The sequence below is a fragment of the Lepidochelys kempii genome, chromosome 7 (assembly GCF_965140285.1).
Source record: "Lepidochelys kempii isolate rLepKem1 chromosome 7, rLepKem1.hap1, whole genome shotgun sequence".
In the NCBI taxonomy this organism is placed as follows: Eukaryota; Metazoa; Chordata; order Testudines; family Cheloniidae; genus Lepidochelys; species Lepidochelys kempii.
Window position 1 is genome coordinate 116,529,579 of NC_136386.1, and position 18,708 is coordinate 116,548,286.

Consider the following 18,708-nt stretch of genomic DNA (forward strand, 5'->3'; position numbering starts at 1 on the left):
GAACCAAATTCTACCCTATTTAACACCCATCCAACCTGGACCTGTCCACATGTAACGGAGGGCAGAACCGCAGCCCAGTGTCCATAAGGATTTTAGCGTGGTTTGATTTTCCTAGGCTATGAATAATGCAGCCATACATATGATATGGGGGGTGGGAATGGATGTGGACTTACAACAGAAACAGAAATACTCACACTTATAAAGAGAAAAGGAGGACTTGTGGCACCTTAGAGACTATTTTGTTCGTCTCTAAGGTGCTACAAGTCCTCCTTTTCTTTTTGTGGATACAGACTAACACGGCTGCTACTCTGAAACCACTCGCACTTATGGGAGTTATGCCTAACTGAGGGGGACAGAGCGGCAAAATGAGGATAGACACAAGCATGGAATTAAGCGGCAGGATGCAACTTACATTAAACTTTTAGCTCAAGAGTGGGGCACTACCCTCCCATCCCCCACACTCTCCTATCCTAGGGGTTACAGGGCTCCTTACCATATAACCCATAACGTGGAGTAGGCTCTCCTCAGTCCCTGAGTCCTTGCACCCTCCCTCACCTTCTCCTCTCCCCCCGCCCCACTGCAAGGGGGACGGAGAGTGCAACACGGTGGAGACCTCGGCCCGTGAGGGCCACATGATCTGACCTCAGCCTGCAAAAGCCACAAGGTCTCACCATATCACATAAGCCCATCACCAAAATCCCAGTCTTTTACCTCTGGGAACCATTCATTTCATTCTCTTATTGCACAAAACCAAATACCCCTGCCCCATCCCCGAGGCCCCGCCCCTTCTCCAAGGCCCTGCCCCTGGTCGCTCCATTCCCCCTCCCTCCGCTGCTTGCTCTCCCCCACCCTCACTCACTTTCAGTAGTCTGGGGCAAGGGGTTGGGGTGCAGGAGGGGGGTGAGGGCTCCAGCTGGGGTTGCGGGCTCTGGGGGGGGCTGGGGATGAGGGGTTTGGGGTGCAGGAGAGGGGACAAGGCTGGGGCAGGGGGTTGGGGTGTGTGTGGGGTGGTATGGCCTCTGGGCTGGGATTGTGGGCTCTAGGTGGGGCCAGAAATGAGGGGTTCAGGGTACAAGTGATGGCTCCAGGCTGCGGCAGGGGGTGGGGGTACAAAAACTCCAGATGGGGGTGCAGGCTCTGGGGTGGGGCCGGGGATGAGGGGGCTCCGGGCTGGGGCTGAGAGGTTCAGAGTGCGTGACTAGATAAGGGCTATGGCTGGGGGTGTGGACTCTGGGGTGGGGCTGGGAATAAGGGGGTTTGGGTGCAGCGGGGGGCTCCAGGCTGGGGCCAAAGGGTTCAGAGTGCAGGAGGGGGTGCGGGCTAGGGATGAGTGGTTTGGGGTGCAGGAGGGGGCTAGGGCAGGAGGTTGGGGGTGCAGGCTCCAGGAGGGAGTTTGGGTGTGGGAGGGGACTCTGGCCTTTGACATAATTAAGGGATATTAAGGAAGACTGATGACATTTCAAAGAGAAAAGGCTGGAATATTTTTGGATTATCTCCACTCCCCCAAGCCATTTTCCCAGCCCCACTAGACACAAACTAAACTTGGTCTCAGAATATAAAACAACCTTGCTTTCAAGTGGGCTGGAATGTCTTGCAGGAAGGGCTCGAAGGAAATCAAGCTCTGGAGAGAGGGGGTTTCTTGATAAGAGGTTGACCTCTTTGCACTTTCCTTACGGGCATTCAGTGCAACCCGGACTGGAAGATTCCATTAGCCTCCATTGGCCTTAAAGCCACCTGTGTAGTCTGTAGGCCTAAAGGAAAGGCTCCTTTCACATCTGCCTTAGACAGTGCAGGACCTGCCAATCAGAAGTTTAAAAATAATAAAGGAGCCCCTAATGAAGGGCTGCAGGGCGGGCCAGCATCTGTGTTTGCTTCTCTCTTTCTGTCAGCCATGCCAATGAACTAGTATGAATCCAACATTTGGCCCGGAAATCCTAACTGCATCCTCCAAATTTTAGAACAAGTCTGCATTGATAGGAGGCAAACCAGAGACGGAAGCAGATTTAGGGTGGGAGGGAGGCAGCTGGGCTAGCAGTGACATAAGAATTCAATCATTTGAATGGTTGTGTTTGTCGCCGTATGGAATGACCTATTGTCCAGATTGGCAGATTGAAGCTCACACAAGCCTTGTCAGTACGTAACTACAGGTTTATATACTGCAGTAGCAAATCACGTATCATGACAAATCTGTGCAAGAGAGAAAGGCTTGAGACCCTTTAGGTTACATCTAGGAGGGCAGTAGTCAACCAGAGATGTACTGTCTAGGCGTCCTCTCCCTGCAATGCCATTCTTCTTGAAAGGTAGCTTTCTAGCCATTTTCTTTCCAATATCTTCCCTAGTCAACATTTCAGGCAGCCAATCACACTGAACTTTCAGGGACTTCATTTTGCCAGATTTCATTTCAGAATAACTATAGCAAGAAATTCACTAAAAAAAAAAATAAAAAAAAAAGATACCAGATACCAACAAACTTTTATATGGATCAGGTCAGGATCTGTATTATGAAGAAGTTAAACTCTCTGGCTATTGCAGGATTTTCTACTGTTTTAGACCAAAATGGTGTATCCCAATTCTATTTCTCTAACGCAGAAGCCTCTTACTAGAAATATTTTACACGCCCTATTAAGCCACACTGACAAACATCCAACAAGTTAACGCACTAGTTTCTGGTTTCTAAAAACCAGTGTACTGTAACCACTGTATCAGAACTTCAAATCCACTTTATTATTTTGCAAGAAGAGGACTCTAGATGTTTATCTACATCTTCCTTTAAAAAAATCAAATCATATGTTTTCAGTGTGTGATCTATAATAAATGTTCGGCTACGGAGTAGTTGCGGTAAATCTTCTAAAAGAACCTTCTCCCTTTTGCTAGAATTGAAGGAACCTTTTAATGCATTTACGCACGCTCCAAAGTATAAGAACAGAATTTCAGCTCAGGCAACACCCCTCTCTCTTTTTCCCACCTGTATTTTTCCCTTAGTCACGTACATGTAGGAGTTTATTTCACATGCAGTATATGCTCAAAGCATTTTGGTTGCTCTTGGTCTTATAATAGGGCCAAGCATTTCCACGTCTATGCAGTTTAAAAAATACCAGATGAAGACCAGCTTCTTTCAGTGTAACATAATCCAAAAATGTATGAAATTTAAAACAGAAAGATTGTTTATCCCAGCTGTAAATGTGTTGACACACACACCGTGCAAGGAGAAAAAACTTGCTCGGGTGCTGGTGACAGTGTGTCAAACAACATTACAAAAAGAGAGAGGCAAGTTACAGTTGTGTGTGACTTAGACAGCAATTGGAACAGAGAATTTCAAACTGCCTTGATGTTTCTGCTACAAAAAATGTGCCTCCCACTCCTCCCAAGCTTTTGCAAAGTTGTGAATTTTGCATACTTAAGGTCTCAAGTGCATGCTACTTAGCATTTGCTGCCAAAAGATTGAGTTTCCAACTCTCAAAATACTCAGCGTCAGGGATTTTTACAAATATACACAGTATCTGTGCTCTCAGTTGTTAAGAGTTTGACATGGCCAGAGACTTTAGACCTCTATTAATTTGTAGGTCACATGCAATGTGGTACAACATTATTAGGGGTTTTCTTATTCTCTCATTCTTATTCTCTCATATTCTCTTGACATTGAATTGAGAAACTATAACATTCTTTAAGGGCCTGATCCAGAACCCTGAAAAGTGGAGGGGCATATTTCCACTGACTTCAAGGGGCTTTGGATCAGGCCCAGAATGAGCAAGGGTTTGCTAGCCCAGATGTTCGGCCAAATTCACTGTTAGTGAAAATGGCCACAACTTCAATGGAGTTACACCTTTTATGCCAGTGGTAAAGTTGATCTCTTGTTTCTGGTTAAGTCATTGGCAACTACAGACAGCCTTGATTAAATATATTCATGGACATGCTTTCTGCATTGCAACTTGCTTTGCTGCAGAGACGAGCATAAAATCAATGATGAACCACCAGAAAAAATAAATGTGTTACTGAGTTAAAAAAATGGGAGAGAGAAATTAAAAGGAACCATTTATAAGCAAAAGAGACGTAGGTTTTTCAGAGATGTTTTGAAGGCAGTAAATTAGGTGCTGCTGCAGTGTAGAAGCTTCTAGCAACAAGAGATCCGTGCAAAGAGGCAGGAGAGAGACAGGAGTCCACCCCAGAAGTTAATTTAAACAAGAAGGAATACATACAGAGACAGTGAACTTTAGCATTTTTCTGTCCAGAATATATTTAGTTGATGTACAGTTACTTTAAAAAAATGTTTTTCTTGATAAATTTCAATGCACACAAAGACAAGCAACTGAAATGATGACAGGCACCATCGTAGGAGTTCTAGAAAGACAATGAGTTATCGGCAAAAGGAGGAAGATATGGGAAGCTACCTCTCCATTATATTCCTGTCACCAATTCTACCATATGATTGAACAAAATGTCCCTGGGAAGAATAATTTTCGGAATAAAAACTACACACGCACACAGACATATATAGGCAGACAGGTATGCAGCTATATCTATCTATCCCTGTATGTAATGTACACAAATGCCTATTATACACATTTTTAAAACTATTTTCATATGTGTAGAATGGATGGTGTGTTATGTTCTAAAGGACTCTATTCATACCAATCTGAGATTATTTGTATTACTCCTATGGGGCTTTGCCCGTTCTAAGGTCATATGGACAAACCATTATACCATGGAACACCGCGTATTCCTTACTTATGCAGTTTGTCACATGGTTAACACCTGAAGATATATTATGTTTATAATTACACATCCACATGGAACATGTTATAGAGAACAGAAAATGTGACATGTATGTGCACACACATTATAACATACATAGTGTGTGAACAGTGTGTATATATTTTACACCCTATATGTGAAGGTATTAACCATGTGATAAACTGCAGTGTTCCATAAGTAAGGAATACATGATGGTGTGGCATGGTATAAAGGTTTATCAGTAGATGTTTAGAGTAGGTGAAACCACTTATGAGCAATATGAATCATTTAAATTAGTGCTAATATGGGTATTTTTTACACACACATATAGGGCTCAATCCTGTTCCCCTAAAAGTCTATGATTTAAGCAGGAGCAAGCCCATAAACAAGTCCTTTTTAGGACCCATGATGGATCAGCTGATTTCACTGACCATGCTTTAATGGATTTAGGAAGAGTAACACCTTCAGCAGCCTAAGCCTTCATGATACATGCTCTACTCTTATCATTATTAATGTTTTAGATACTTCTTTCCCTTTTAAGTGGCGGGGGTGAAAAAGTTTTTTTTTTCCAAGAAGACTTTTGTTCTTTGAACATCAAGCTCATGACTTCGCCTGTTCCTTCAACTGTTTATGATCTTGTCACAAGAAATAATGAAGGGGGCCACTGTTAGGGCAATCAAGTCTAAAGACTAAGACCATATTGGCTAGTGAGGTATGGAGAAGATTTTTACCTTAAGTTTCCAAAGCATCCTAATAAGAATGTGGAGAGTGTCTCTGTGGAGGTAAAAGGATCCTCTTAGGGTCCTGAACTAGAACTTTGAATTTCTCAGTCAACCTGTAGGCATTGGTGATAGAACCAGTGGTGCTGGGGGTGCTACCGCACCCCCTGGGTGAAAGTGGTTTCCATCATGTACAGGGTTTACAGTTAGGTTCAATGGCTCTCAGCACCCCCACAATACAAATTGTCCCAGCACCTCTGCCTGTAGGGAACGCTTCACCCCCAGTCCCCATGAACCAAACGCTGCAGGGTTCACACTATTCCACAACACTTTCATGTTTTGCCTGAAATATAAATTCTCTTGCTTAAACATTTTACTATAGCAACTGAAAGCCTAGGCTCCCATTGCGTTCAATGCCACCTGCTTTAACCAAAGGACAGCAGAACCTCGCTAGCATGCACTTTGCTGATCATACGCTCTCATACAAGTCACTGGTCAGCAAATGGTTAATCGAGTGCTGCAGTTAAGACTTCATTGCAAAGCTTTTACAAAACATCACAGAATATTTACTCCATATATTACAAGTGTTGTTATAAATAATTAAAACTTGTCCACAAAATGCCTGAGGGAAAGTCTAATTATAACAAAACCTACACCCACTGTGTTAACTTGCTAATTTGTTAATCCTCTCAGGCCTTCAGCCAGCACATCAGTAGTCCCACTGAAGTCAGGGAGACTTCTCAAGGGCTTAACTTTAAGCAATACTTAAATTCTGTGCTGGGCTGAGGTCTCAGTCAGGAGGAGTTAATGAGGTTCTACTCTACAGTATTCAAGAGAGAGATGTTTACTTTGTATCAGAATTCACTCCAGTGTTTGAACTTACTCTGAGAAAAAGTGTTTGGGAAAGGCAAAAATGTTGGTGGTGACATGTCCACACCCTCAGTTTAGAGGAGATAATCTTGCAGAATAAGATAAGGATCTCTTCATGCTTCATTAAGCTATGGACCTCCTCAATATTAAGTGCAGCAGGGAACAGCTGAGTCGCATACAATGTCGATATGACGTTCACTTGTCCAATGCAGTTAATCTGAAAGCACCTAAAGATTTTAGACCTGATATGAAATTACAGACAAGGGTCCAATACTTAGAAGTAAGTGAATTCTCATGACCCACAGACACCATGACCTTTATTATTATGCCCAATGCCATGGTATTAGCTGGTGTGTGAGAGTAATTCTATTCATAGTAACAACAAATCATTGCATCTTAGTCGCTGTCTCAGAGTTTGGAGATCAGTTAACATGAATCTTGTCATATATCTCAACATTCCCGACCCAATGTTTGCTTTTGTTTGAAAGATAAAACAACCCCAATCTATCTGTCTTGACTTTTATCCTGACATAGTTCTTCAGAACAGGTATCGTATGATGCAAAGAAATGTTAAGTAAATATTTAATTCCATAAAAGACCACTGGTGATCAAGTAAGTGTGGTGAAGGGTGCAAAAAAAGGTACAGCACCAAGACACTGGAGTAAACCTGTAAGCATAAGGTTGGACAGAGTAGCGTACAAGGAAAAGCGACTGGGAATAGGGAGTGACTTTTCTTCCTTGCCCTTCAGTTTGATCAAGTAATTCCCCTTTTTGAATCCCTTTATTGGCTTCCTAGCCAATATCATGCCAAATTTAAGTTTCTTACCATCTTCAAAGATTTACAGAACTCTGCCCCTCCATGCTTTGCCTCCCTTGTCAAGTTTCATATTAACCCCTGTCACTGTCACCCATCTGTGAGATTTTCACACAAAAATAGATTCATAGAGTTTCAGGCCAGAAGGAACTATTAGATCATCTAGTCTGACCTCCTGTATACCACAGACCATTAAATTTCACCCAGTTACCCTGATATTGAGCTTAATAACTTGTATTTGGCTAAAACATATCTTTCAGGGAAGTATCCAGTCTTGATATGAAGACAGCAAAAAGACAGAGATTCCACCACTTCCCTTGATAACTTGTGCCAGTGGTTAATCATCCTCACTGTTAAAAATCATAGAATCATAGAATCATAGAATATCAGGGTTGGAAGGGACCCCAGAAGGTCATCAGAAGTCCAACCCCCTGCTCGAAGCAGGACCAATTCCCAGTTAAATCATCACAGCCAGAGCTTTGTCAAGCCTGACCTTAAAAACCTCTAAGGAAGGAGATTCTACCACCTCCCTAGGTAACGCATTCCAGTGTTTCACCACCCTCCTAGTGAAAAAGTTTTTCCTAATATCCAATCTAAACCTCCCCCACTGCAACTTGAGACCATTACTCCTCGTTCTGTCATCTGCTACCATTGAGAACAGTCTAGAGCCATCCTCTTTGGAACCCCAGCCATCCTCTTTGGAACCCCAGCCATCCTCTTTGGAACCCCAAACACACCCCAATGTGTGCCCTATTTCTAATTTGAATTAACCTGGCTTCCACTTCCAGCAACTGATTCTTGCTATGCCTTTCTTTAGATTAAAGAGCCCTTTACTACACAGTATTTTCTCTCCAATGAGGTATTTACACACTCCGATCTAGTCACCTGACAATCTTCTTTTTGATAAACTAAACAGATTGAGCTCTAAGTCTTTCTCTCTAGGGCATTTTCTCTAGCCTTCCATTAAAGTTTTTGGCTTTTTCTGGCACCCTCTCCATTTTTTCCAATATATTTTTTAAAATATGGGCACCAGAAGTGGGCACCAGAAGTGGAAGCAGTATTCCAGTGTCGCTTCCACCCATGCCATACACAGCCTACTCACTACTCTCCTGTTTATACACATTAGCCATTGTAACTACAGTATTGGACTCTGAGCTCATGTTGAGTTGCTTGTCCACTATGAACCCTAAATCGTTTCCTGCATCACTGCTTTCCTGGACCCCATTCTGTAGCTGTGGCCTGCCTTCCTTGCTTGTAGATATATAACTTAGCATTTCGGTGTATTAAAATGTATTTTCTTTGATTGTGATCAGCTTACTGAGTGATCCAGAGCTCACTATATGATTGCCCTCTCCTCATCGCAACACCAATCTTTATGTCATCCACATAGTTTAGCAGCAGTGATTTTATATTTACTTCCAGGTCATTGATGAAAATGTTGAATAACATCAGGGCTAGTACTGACCCTTTGGAATTCCATTAGAAACATCCCCATTTGATGATGATTTCCCGTTGACAACTACTTTTTGAGATCTATCTGTCAGCCATTTAATGGGTACGTTATTGATAATATAGAGTGCAATTTCGTAGGCAAAATGCCGTGCAGCGCTACATCAGACATCTTACCAAATCTAAAAATACTCTATCTATGCAACTACCTTTATCAACAAAATTTGTGATCTCCTCAAAGAATGAAATGAGGTTTGTTTGACAAGACCTATTTTCCATAAAAACCATGCTGACCAGCCTCTCCCAATTAATTTTCTTCACAATTTTCCTCGGCTCTGGGAAATTAACTGTTACGAAACACCAAGTATATATTACTGGTTGGGATTGCCATCTGTTTGCCCATATCAATGCTATCAGGTCACAATCACTGGTCCTGAGGCAACCACCAACTACTAGCCCAGTGATTAATTCTTCTTTATCTATTATAATGAAGTCTAAACTAGAGTTACCTCCTGGGTGCAATACCTTTTGTGTGAAAACATTATCTGTAATTTTTAAAAATTCTACTGACGTTTTACTATTGGCTTCATAAGATCGCCAGCACACATCTCCCAAACGGAAGTTCCCCATATCCATACATTTTTCTTTCCATACCTTACAGACAGTGCTTACACAGTAACTCATCCTGTTCTCTGGTTTGATCTGGTGCTCTATAAACAGACCACCATGAGTACCCTCGACTGGGTTTTGTTAGTTAGCACACTGATCCATGTGCATTCAAGACCTTGTTATTCTGAGTTACCAATAACTCTAAAACAGGCAACAGTGTCTTAAACGTTGAGTGCCCTACCCATCCCTCTTCCACCCTCCCTCCCACAACCCTCTTGTGAAGCGGCATTGGCAGTATTACACTACAGGTGGGCAACATCAAGGAGCTACACCTAGTATCTTGGAGCCACATTAGAGCAAATTAAATAGGAGAAAGCAGCGTGGAGTAGGGGGGAAAGTATGGTACAGGTATAGGTCAACACTTCACCAATGCTTTGGTTCTAGCCAGAGTCAGTAATGATTTACAGTAGTGTTCATCTGCAGGTTATCTTGTGGCCTGTGAAAAATGAGTTGGTGGTTTCAGCTCAGATGCTAGCAGAAAAGAGTCCACAACACACAAAAAGTTCCCCCCCTCGGCTGGCACCCATGCTGGAGGTTGCAGCTAGGAGCCCAGGCCTGAACAGCCATGGAAAACGGCCATTGCTAGCCTGTCCAGGTCAAGGGGGAGGCTAGGGAGAAGCTTGCTATATCATTGGCCATATTGTACCTAGTCTGTGGATAAGTAGAGTGGAAGTGTGGTTGCATAGTTAATAACACTTAGTACTTTATATATCCAAAGCAATGTACAAACATTAACTATTTAAACCACACAACATCCCTTTGAGGCAGGTGGTATGTATCATTATTCCCATTTTACAGATTAACAGAACAGCTTTCCCATTTAAAGCACAGGACTGGGATGTAGAAACTTTGGGTTCTATTCCTGGCTCTGCATACAGGTCATTCTATACAGAAGTAAGTAAGGGAGACAGGAAGGATCAGCAAAACTAATTTGAGTGGATAGAGAAGAACTATTAAGTGGCAAAAAGCAGGTTAACAAAGCTAGCAAGGAGGAAAAAAATGAGAAATGGAGTAATGTAATGAAGTCACTTAGAAAACTCTGTAACATCGGCTATGATAGAAAAATAAGGGGACTGGACTGGCATTTTCCTATCAGAGACATACAACATTTTGGTTTTAACTGAAAGTTGGTGGAAAAGCGGTAAAAACTTGGGAAAGAGTTATTCAGAATGTAAAGGAGCGGAGAAACCTTATCTGTAAAGGAAGATTTGGAATTAATAGAGAAATCTTTGGTGGAATAGCAAGTGGGAAAGACTAATTATTGCCTGAAATTAAAAATAATATAGGGAATACATTGAAAGAAATTTGCAGGAGTAGTGTGGCTTTCTGCTGGCAGCAGCCAAAGGAATCCAAGAAGTGCATTAAGCCCTTTCTACATCTCTCTGCTGCCCATCCCACCCAACTAGCATCTGGCTCCCCTCTTTCCTTTAGGCATAATCTCTCCATGGTTGGTCAGAGAGTCTCCAGTGCTAGCCTTCCAAATTCCTCTCTCTCTCTCTGCCTGATTGATTCAATCCCACTTTTCATATCTGAGCTTGGGGGGGAAGTAATTTATGCATATACATCTTCAAATAAAAAACAAAGGGATGGAGATGCTAATCCCATAACTGTGTTTAAACTCCCCAAAGCATTCTGGGATACGGTCTGTATGGGATACTACGACCTGGCCTATACTAAAATTTAGGTCGACCTAGCTACGTTGCTCAGGGATGTGAAAAATTCACACCCCAGAGCAATGTAGTTAATCTGAGTTAAACCCTGGTTTACACATTGCTAGATAGATGGAAGAATTCTTCTGTTGATTTAGCTCCCACTTCTTGAGGGGGTGGATTTACTATAGTGATGGAAATACCCCTTCTGCTGTTGTAGCAAGTTGTAACCCACGCATCTCCTGGGTGTGGTGTTCTGTCCCATCTAGTGGCACCAAGACCACTTACAGAGAGATTAATGAGTCTGCTCTACAGCCTTAGCTAAGGGTCAGATGGCTTTTAGCTCATGCAGTAGAGGCTCATGCATTTAGCTCCAGAGGTCCCAGGTTCGGTTCCGCCCACCAACGACTGGGGTCTGTCGATGTTACATGTAGACTCAGCAGGGTACCCGCAGCTGTGCCGCTGTAGCACTTGTAGGGTAGCCAGACCCTGTGCTAAATAAAGCTGTATTGGAACCCATTCACATGGCTCAGATTTGAGTAGTGACAAGTCTTGCAAGACCTTTTTTAAAAAATAATCTTGAGATGGCCACAGTGTTTGTTGTAATGACTGGAAATCCAGTTTGATTTATCTACGAGAAAACAGCCGAGTCAGGAAACACTTCACAACTCCAAGCCATGGTGAGTTGTTGAAATGTATGTTGCATATGTGTTTACCAAGCTTTAAGCAATCACTCGTGTGACGAAGATTTTGCTTCATACACTATTTCAGGTAAATGATAATATATTTGTGAATGATGAGTTTGTGCCAAGAACACTGGCATTCTCAAGATAACGAAAAGCAGTCGAAATAATCAACACCATTGCACCAGAATTTCAGATTCTGTGCTCAGTTACTAGGACACTGGCCGGTCTTGAGATACTTTAGGTCTGCAGAACCAACCAGCTTCCTGGGCTAGGTGGAACTGTGTAGGGCAGTGGCTCTCAACCTTTCCAGATAACTGTACCCCTTTTTTAGGAGTCTGTTTGTCTTGTGTACCCCCAAGTTTCACCTCACCTAAAAACTATTTGCTTTTAAAATCAGACATAAAAATACACAAGTGTCACAGAGCACTACTACTGAAAAATTACTTACTTTTTCATTTTTACCATATAATTATAAAATAAATCAATAGGAATATAAATATCATACTTACATTTCAGTGCATAATATATAGAGCAGTATAAACAAGTCATTGCCACTATGAAACTTTAGTTTGTACTGACTTCACTAGTGCTTTTTATGTAGCCTGTTGTAAAACCAGGCAAATATCTAGATGAGCTGATGTACCTCTTGGAAGACCTCTGCATACCCCAAGAGTTGAAAACCAATGGTGTAGGGGATATCGTGTCGGGGAAGATGGTAGATCTGTGGATCCTGGGAGGTGGAATCAAGTCACAATTCCTATGACCCTCACATGCCAGGACATACTGCAACTGAACTAGCCTGTCCATTTGCCCCTGATTCTGGGTCCACATCATCTCCCATGAGGAGATAACAGGGGTCTCGGAAAAGCAACAGCAGGAGGGACAGGGATTTACTGACCCCCCCCCCTTAGAAGTGGGTCTTTGCTGAAGAGGCAGCCAGCAGGGAATGTAAAGTGGATGAGTAGGAGGCCTGCCACCCACTGAGAACAAGGGGCATTGTACGGGTTTCATTCAAGAGGGGAAGAGCAAGTGAGAAAGAAGAGAGAGTATCAAGCCCCAGGCCTCACCTCGGAATTCTACTGATCCACATACTCATTTTTATGTAACAGATCATAGCAAATCAGCCATCTCTGGTGCAATAATCTGCTATAACAAGCTTTTAGGGAAGTGTGTACTTGTTCTTCTGAATCTCAACAGGGCCAGTGACTGGGCATTTGCCTTACAGACACAACTTTGCGCTGCAAATGGTGTTCACATTGCTGCAGCCTTAAAACCTGCAGGGTGTGAGCGCCTGCAGATACAGCAGATTTCCATCTGTTGTCGTGATCAAGCTGTGGCTGTCAATCCCACGGGCTTCACGGGAAAGCCTGGTGTTACCAATCAGCTTGGCCTGCTGCACACACGCCACACAGCAGTAAACCATAACATGATGTTTTTTACAAGGGCAGTGGATTTAAAATTGCCCTCCTTAATTCAAACAACACAGGGCCATTAGACCCCCGCCAAAAAATGGATGAGGCGGGATGTATTTATTGCTCATGGGAGATGTGTGTAGCTAAGATAAAGATACTTTGTATTTCTGAAAACTTGATGCACATTGGCCAAGTGTAGTAACAATTAATTAGCCATGTACACTAAAAATCACTGCATATGGGCACAGAAGGGCGACAGGTGGGAGAGGCAGGCAGACAGTTATCTTTTAGAGTGTGAAGTTTGTATTTCATTCATGCTATTTGTGAAACAGAATAACATTAGCAACTAGTCATGAGGCCACAGTTTAGGAAATTACATCACATATTTGGCGATAAGTGCAGGATATAAATAACCCGGCATAGCAAACCTTTCATAGAAACAGACGTAAAAGGGGATTCACTTGCCCCTGTGCAATTCATGCTGCAAAAGTTACACATCTCTCCTTGTTAGTTTCCCAAGAATCAAGGAGGAGTGAGCAAGATTTGGAATGTAAGCGAACACACAAGAAGCATAGCAGAGGACAGCAACAAGCTGTAGAGCGTATTGGGGAAGGTTAATCTGGTGCATTATAAAAGCACATACCCAAGATTGTGCAAACACAAATAATTTGTTCCCATTCACACCATTCCACTATTTAAAGCAGTTAAAGGAATAGAAAACATGCATGTTAATCTGTAGCATTACATTTGTGATGAGGATGAAGTACAAGTGACCCCCTGATGAAAAAGCACCCACTGTCAAGCACTACAATAGAAACATAATTTGTTTTCCCTCCTACTTTAGTTAGGAGCCATCCATTTACAGTTCAATACTTGGGGCCCAGTTCTGCAAACACCTACACACATGAGTAATTTTTCCTCAAGCAAAATAGTCCCACTGACCTTAATGGGACTACACCTGTGTGTAGCTGCTTTCAGGATAGGGCCCGTGAAGTGAAAAACATTCAAAACAACCTCTGCACAAAGAAACATTTGTTGTGTCTCGTGACTTTCTAATCTAGTGGCTCAGGAGTTGCAGACACAGGCATGTGTAGATTGCTGCAAGACACAGGGCACTGGCCCACATACCTGTCAACAACTATTGCCCATGTGTATCACATGATCATTCATTAAAGGGGACTGTGTGGCTGAGAAGTTTTCACCAGCTGCTGACATGAAGCTGGTATAATTCTATCAGCAATTGAACCTTTAAGCTAAGGACATCATGGCTACAGAGCCCCATGTACGTTGAGCGTATCGACTCATAACCAAAAATTCCACATGAGAAGAAATATTGTTGGGAAATACATTTTTTCCCAGATGGGGTTTTGGAACTTTTTCTTCTTTTGCTGCCCTTACACACCGAAGTGTGGCTGTTTGCACCCTCAGTGGTGTTCCTGAAGACTGCCACAAATTACTCCCGCCCTCCTGGAAACATGATCATAACTCTTTTCAAAGAGACAAATAAATTACCAATAAAAATACTTTGCACCTCTCTAACACATAACATGAAAGGCTCATAAAGCAAAGTTGGGGGCTCTTGTTAAGGAACATGATATTTTGAAGCATTCCCATCCTCGTGCTGTCCAGTTCATGAAAACTGAGCTTTCAATTTGAAATTAGCTTTCCCACATAACACAGTCTGCATGGCTGGTGCTACCCTCCCAGAACTGAGCCTGTGCTATTTCAGACTTCTCTAGGGCCTTCTTTCTTTCCAAGAAATTGCAAAAATACTTCGATAATAATCATAGAATCATAGAATATCAGGGTTGGAAGGGACCTCAGGAGGTCATCTAGTCCAACCCCCTGCTCAAAAGCAGGACCCATACCCAATTAAATCATCCCAGCCAGGGCTTTGTCAAGCCTGACCTTAAAAACCTCTAAGGAAGGAGATTCCACCACCTCCCTAGGCAACGCATTCCAGTGTTTCACCACCCTCCTAGTGAAAAAGTTTTTCCTAATATCCAACCTAAACCTCCCCCACTGCAACTTGAGACCATTACTCCTTGTCCTGTCCTCTTGCACCACTGAGAATAGTCTAGAACCATCCTCTCTGGAACTACCTCTCAGGTAGTTGAAAGCAGCTATCAAATCCCCCCTCATTCTTCTTTTCTGCAGACTAAACAATCCCAGTTCCCTCAGCCAATCCTTAATTTTGTTTTATAGGACAGCTCTGTGTTGGTAGGTATTATAATCCAGTATTATAATATACATTTTACAGGTGAGAAAAATTGATGCACATAGAAATTAACTGACTCACCACAGGAACAGAATCCAGGGATCTTGACTCTAGCCACTAGACCATGATTTTTCCCTACATAAATCAGTTCAGCACATTAATGCCTATCTACCCACAGATTTTGCTATGTATCTTACAGCAGGCCTTCTTCAAGTAAACAAAGATGGCTATAAAATGGCAACAAAAATGATAAAAGGTTTAGAAAACCTGACCTATGACTTGGCCAAGGACTAAAATTATTTGTCTTTTTATTTTATGTCTTTGGATTTAAAAAACAATGAAAAAACCCATATGCAATAGTTTAGGCATTGTAACAGCTAATTAAATAGCGCGATCACATAACAATAACCCCCCCCCCCAACCAGCAGCATAAGACTAATTCATATGCAAGAAACAAATTAACCAAGCAGAAACCCAGTATTAGAGATTTTGCAGGTGCTATATGTAACCAATATGATGTTTTCCTGCAATATCTTTGACAAACCCGACTGAACTAATTTAAACTTCACTGAATTAAGTTTAAGTATCTTTAGAGCCCACTGAATTAAAAATGCAGTTTATTTATTATTGGGGGATTGTATGTAACATCTCTGGAGAGGAGACTTGGCCAATGTAAATCTTGGGAAGGGTCATGAGCTTCAAAGGACTATTTTAAACAATGTGTCAGACAAACAAAGTTAAGTAGGGTTCCTAGGAGATACCTGGGGGAGGTGAATGCAAATTACCATCTCTGATTATGCAAAGACCCAACTTTTGGAAGCTTTGCCCTGAGAAAATCAGAGGGCTGATTATTCACAGTCTCTGCGGATCAAAGACCCAAACTGTAGGAAAGACACAAATTCATGGGTGTGCTTGTTCTAAGCTAGCAGCTGTTACGGACTTGTGACCACAGAAACCCCTTGGGGTGTTGGCAAGAGCCCTTGTTGGGGCTGGGGTGATCTCTGGTAAGCTTATTAGCATGTGTGTAGGTTCTTTTATTGTTTTAATGTGTTTTTCTTGGTCATGCTTTCACCTTACAAATAAATGTGCTTGCTCAGAAAGGGCTGCGTGTTAACTTATACCTGTGGGCGATTACATTGTTTATAGCCTCTGGGGAGAAAAGCAAAGCAGACCTGCTTAGGCACTTTGACTGGCTGGGAAATTCACAGTGTGGGCAAGGAACCATGCAGCTTGGAACTACCCCAGTCAGAAGGGAGTGACACACGTGTCTTCACCCAAGACAGGTGACTACTGGGGAGCTGGAAGCCTGAGAGTGGATGCCCTCATTGGACCATGGATTCCATGGACCATGGAATACAGATGCAGTTGCCCTGAACTGTGATACTACAGTGGAGGGAAATAATTGTTTCTTTGCTTTGTGCATTGCACAGCCAGAATTTTAGCATGTGATCTAAAAAATTTTATACGGCAACCTATCAGCTTTGGCATCAACTTCTGCCATTGGTGCACTACCTGTCCTCCTTCATGCTTCATATTAATTTTGTCTGTTTTGCTGTTTGCACTTCTCTTGTGCTCTAGTAGTTGCATTGCAGAAAATAACATACAATTTTTACTCAAATACAAAAGAAATCCAAAAAAAGAAATCTTTAAAGTAGACTTCATCAGGGTTGCTGCCTATTTTTAGACAATATGGCACAGAGATGCACTGAAGCGTTCACTAGCTTGGACATAGGTCACATTAAGTGTCATACAGCCAGTATTTTGTCAGTACCACAGACCACCTGCAGTCTGGATAATTTATTGCCAGAGACAACTGTTTATTACAGCCCAGCAGACGTGCATTTAACACTTTCCTCTCACTTCTAAAGCTTCCTAACAAATATTACACCAATGACCTCCAGGGTGTGTCTCAGCTATGAATTTTAATCCTTATGCCCACAGAAATGTACAACTGAAGTGCTGACTGAAGAGATTTACACGCTTTCCATTGCCGCTCAAATCCTCAAGCTGAAAGTACCAGTTATGCAAACTGTGCCAAAACAGCAAGGGAAATTTCCTGATGACCGTGGATAAGTTATCCACAAAATGAAACAAACCCGTCTGCAGAATCACTTGCAAGTTCAAGGCTGGGTTTCACCTACTGAGTGCTGATTTTGTGCGCTGTTGAACAGGGGCTGCCTTTCACCCCCGAGGGAGCCACGCTTCATTATCAGCTAGACATTTCAATCCCATAATAATAATTAATTATTTGAGGTCAATTCCTTCCTCCACCCCTTTGTGTAATACATTTAGAATTTACATTGTCATTTAGAATATGACATGTGACCGATCCGATTTTAAATCTGTATTGTGCCTAGCAATTCTTGGCAATATCCAAATATCAGTGTTTGCAGTACCTGTTTCAAGACAAAATAAGTCTGTGTGGGGATCATTTTAGTAAATAAAAAGGGGATTGGGATTTCTTTGTTGGTTGGTTTGTTTTTAAAATCTGAGCAGACACACTGATTCCTACCAACTTTTAAAGAAATGGTTTAGTGAAGAGCACTGCACTTTAAGCTTTTACTGACATGACTCACTGCAAATCAGCTTCCATCATCTGAGGGCATAATGTAGTAAAATCTCATTCTGTCAGCAAGTTAGTGACAGAACGGTCAGGGAGGTGTCATTTCATTTGTAAAAATCTACACAATCGTAATTTCAACTGTCACCCCCTCTGCAGCATGGCTAGGGAAACTCACTGCCCTCCCCCAGTTCCAGGTTCTCCGGTTGGTGGAGATGTTGATAATACGTCATTGGAAATGGGTTGAGTTGGAGATCATTCAAAAACCTGCAAACACAATGGTATCAAACATGACAAACCTAGAACAATTATGTAGATACGTATTCAAGAAAATGTTTAAAAATCAACTTTTTTAAATTATGCCTTAACACAGGGATGCATCACTTACATTCAAAAAAAAAAGACATTGAGCATTGGTAATGCTAGGGAAGTTAGCTTTGACGTGTAGGATGGGAAACATTTATTCATCAAAGTCATCATCAGCGTCATCTCCATCTAGGGCACCATGGCTAGACCCATCACACTGATGCTCATCCATACTGTACTTGCACATCTCTGCGACAAGGCAGGTTGCTGGCTGCACATTTGCAGGGTAGTGAGCACCTGGTCTTTGCACACAAGCATTTGATTAGCTGGAGGATTGATTCAGGAGCGTATGGTATATCATACATAACCGGTGTGATCAGTTCTTCCTCCAAGACCCATCCATGCCTGATAAGGGAGTGTAGTTCTGGATGTGCTTGATTATCCTGGAGCCACTCCACTGCTTGATAATTTGCCCTCCTGATAGCAGGTGTAAATGTACCCCTTGTCGGTGGCAATTCTTCTCCCATTTGTCTGCTTTTTAGAAGACATCCACCAATGTAGCTCTGCAAATGTCATAATGTTGGTCTTCAAATGGTAAATTCAGTACATGAATGCCTCTAGCATA

The 18,708-nt window shown here is 42.3% G+C and overlaps 1 protein-coding gene across 1 annotated transcript in view; it reads right to left on the minus strand.

Annotated features, from left to right (window-relative positions):
• Nucleotides 1–18,708, minus strand: part of RBM20 (RNA binding motif protein 20) — a 159,097-nt gene that overhangs the window by 64,890 nt on the left and 75,499 nt on the right. The gene's annotated exons all lie outside the window — the stretch shown is intronic.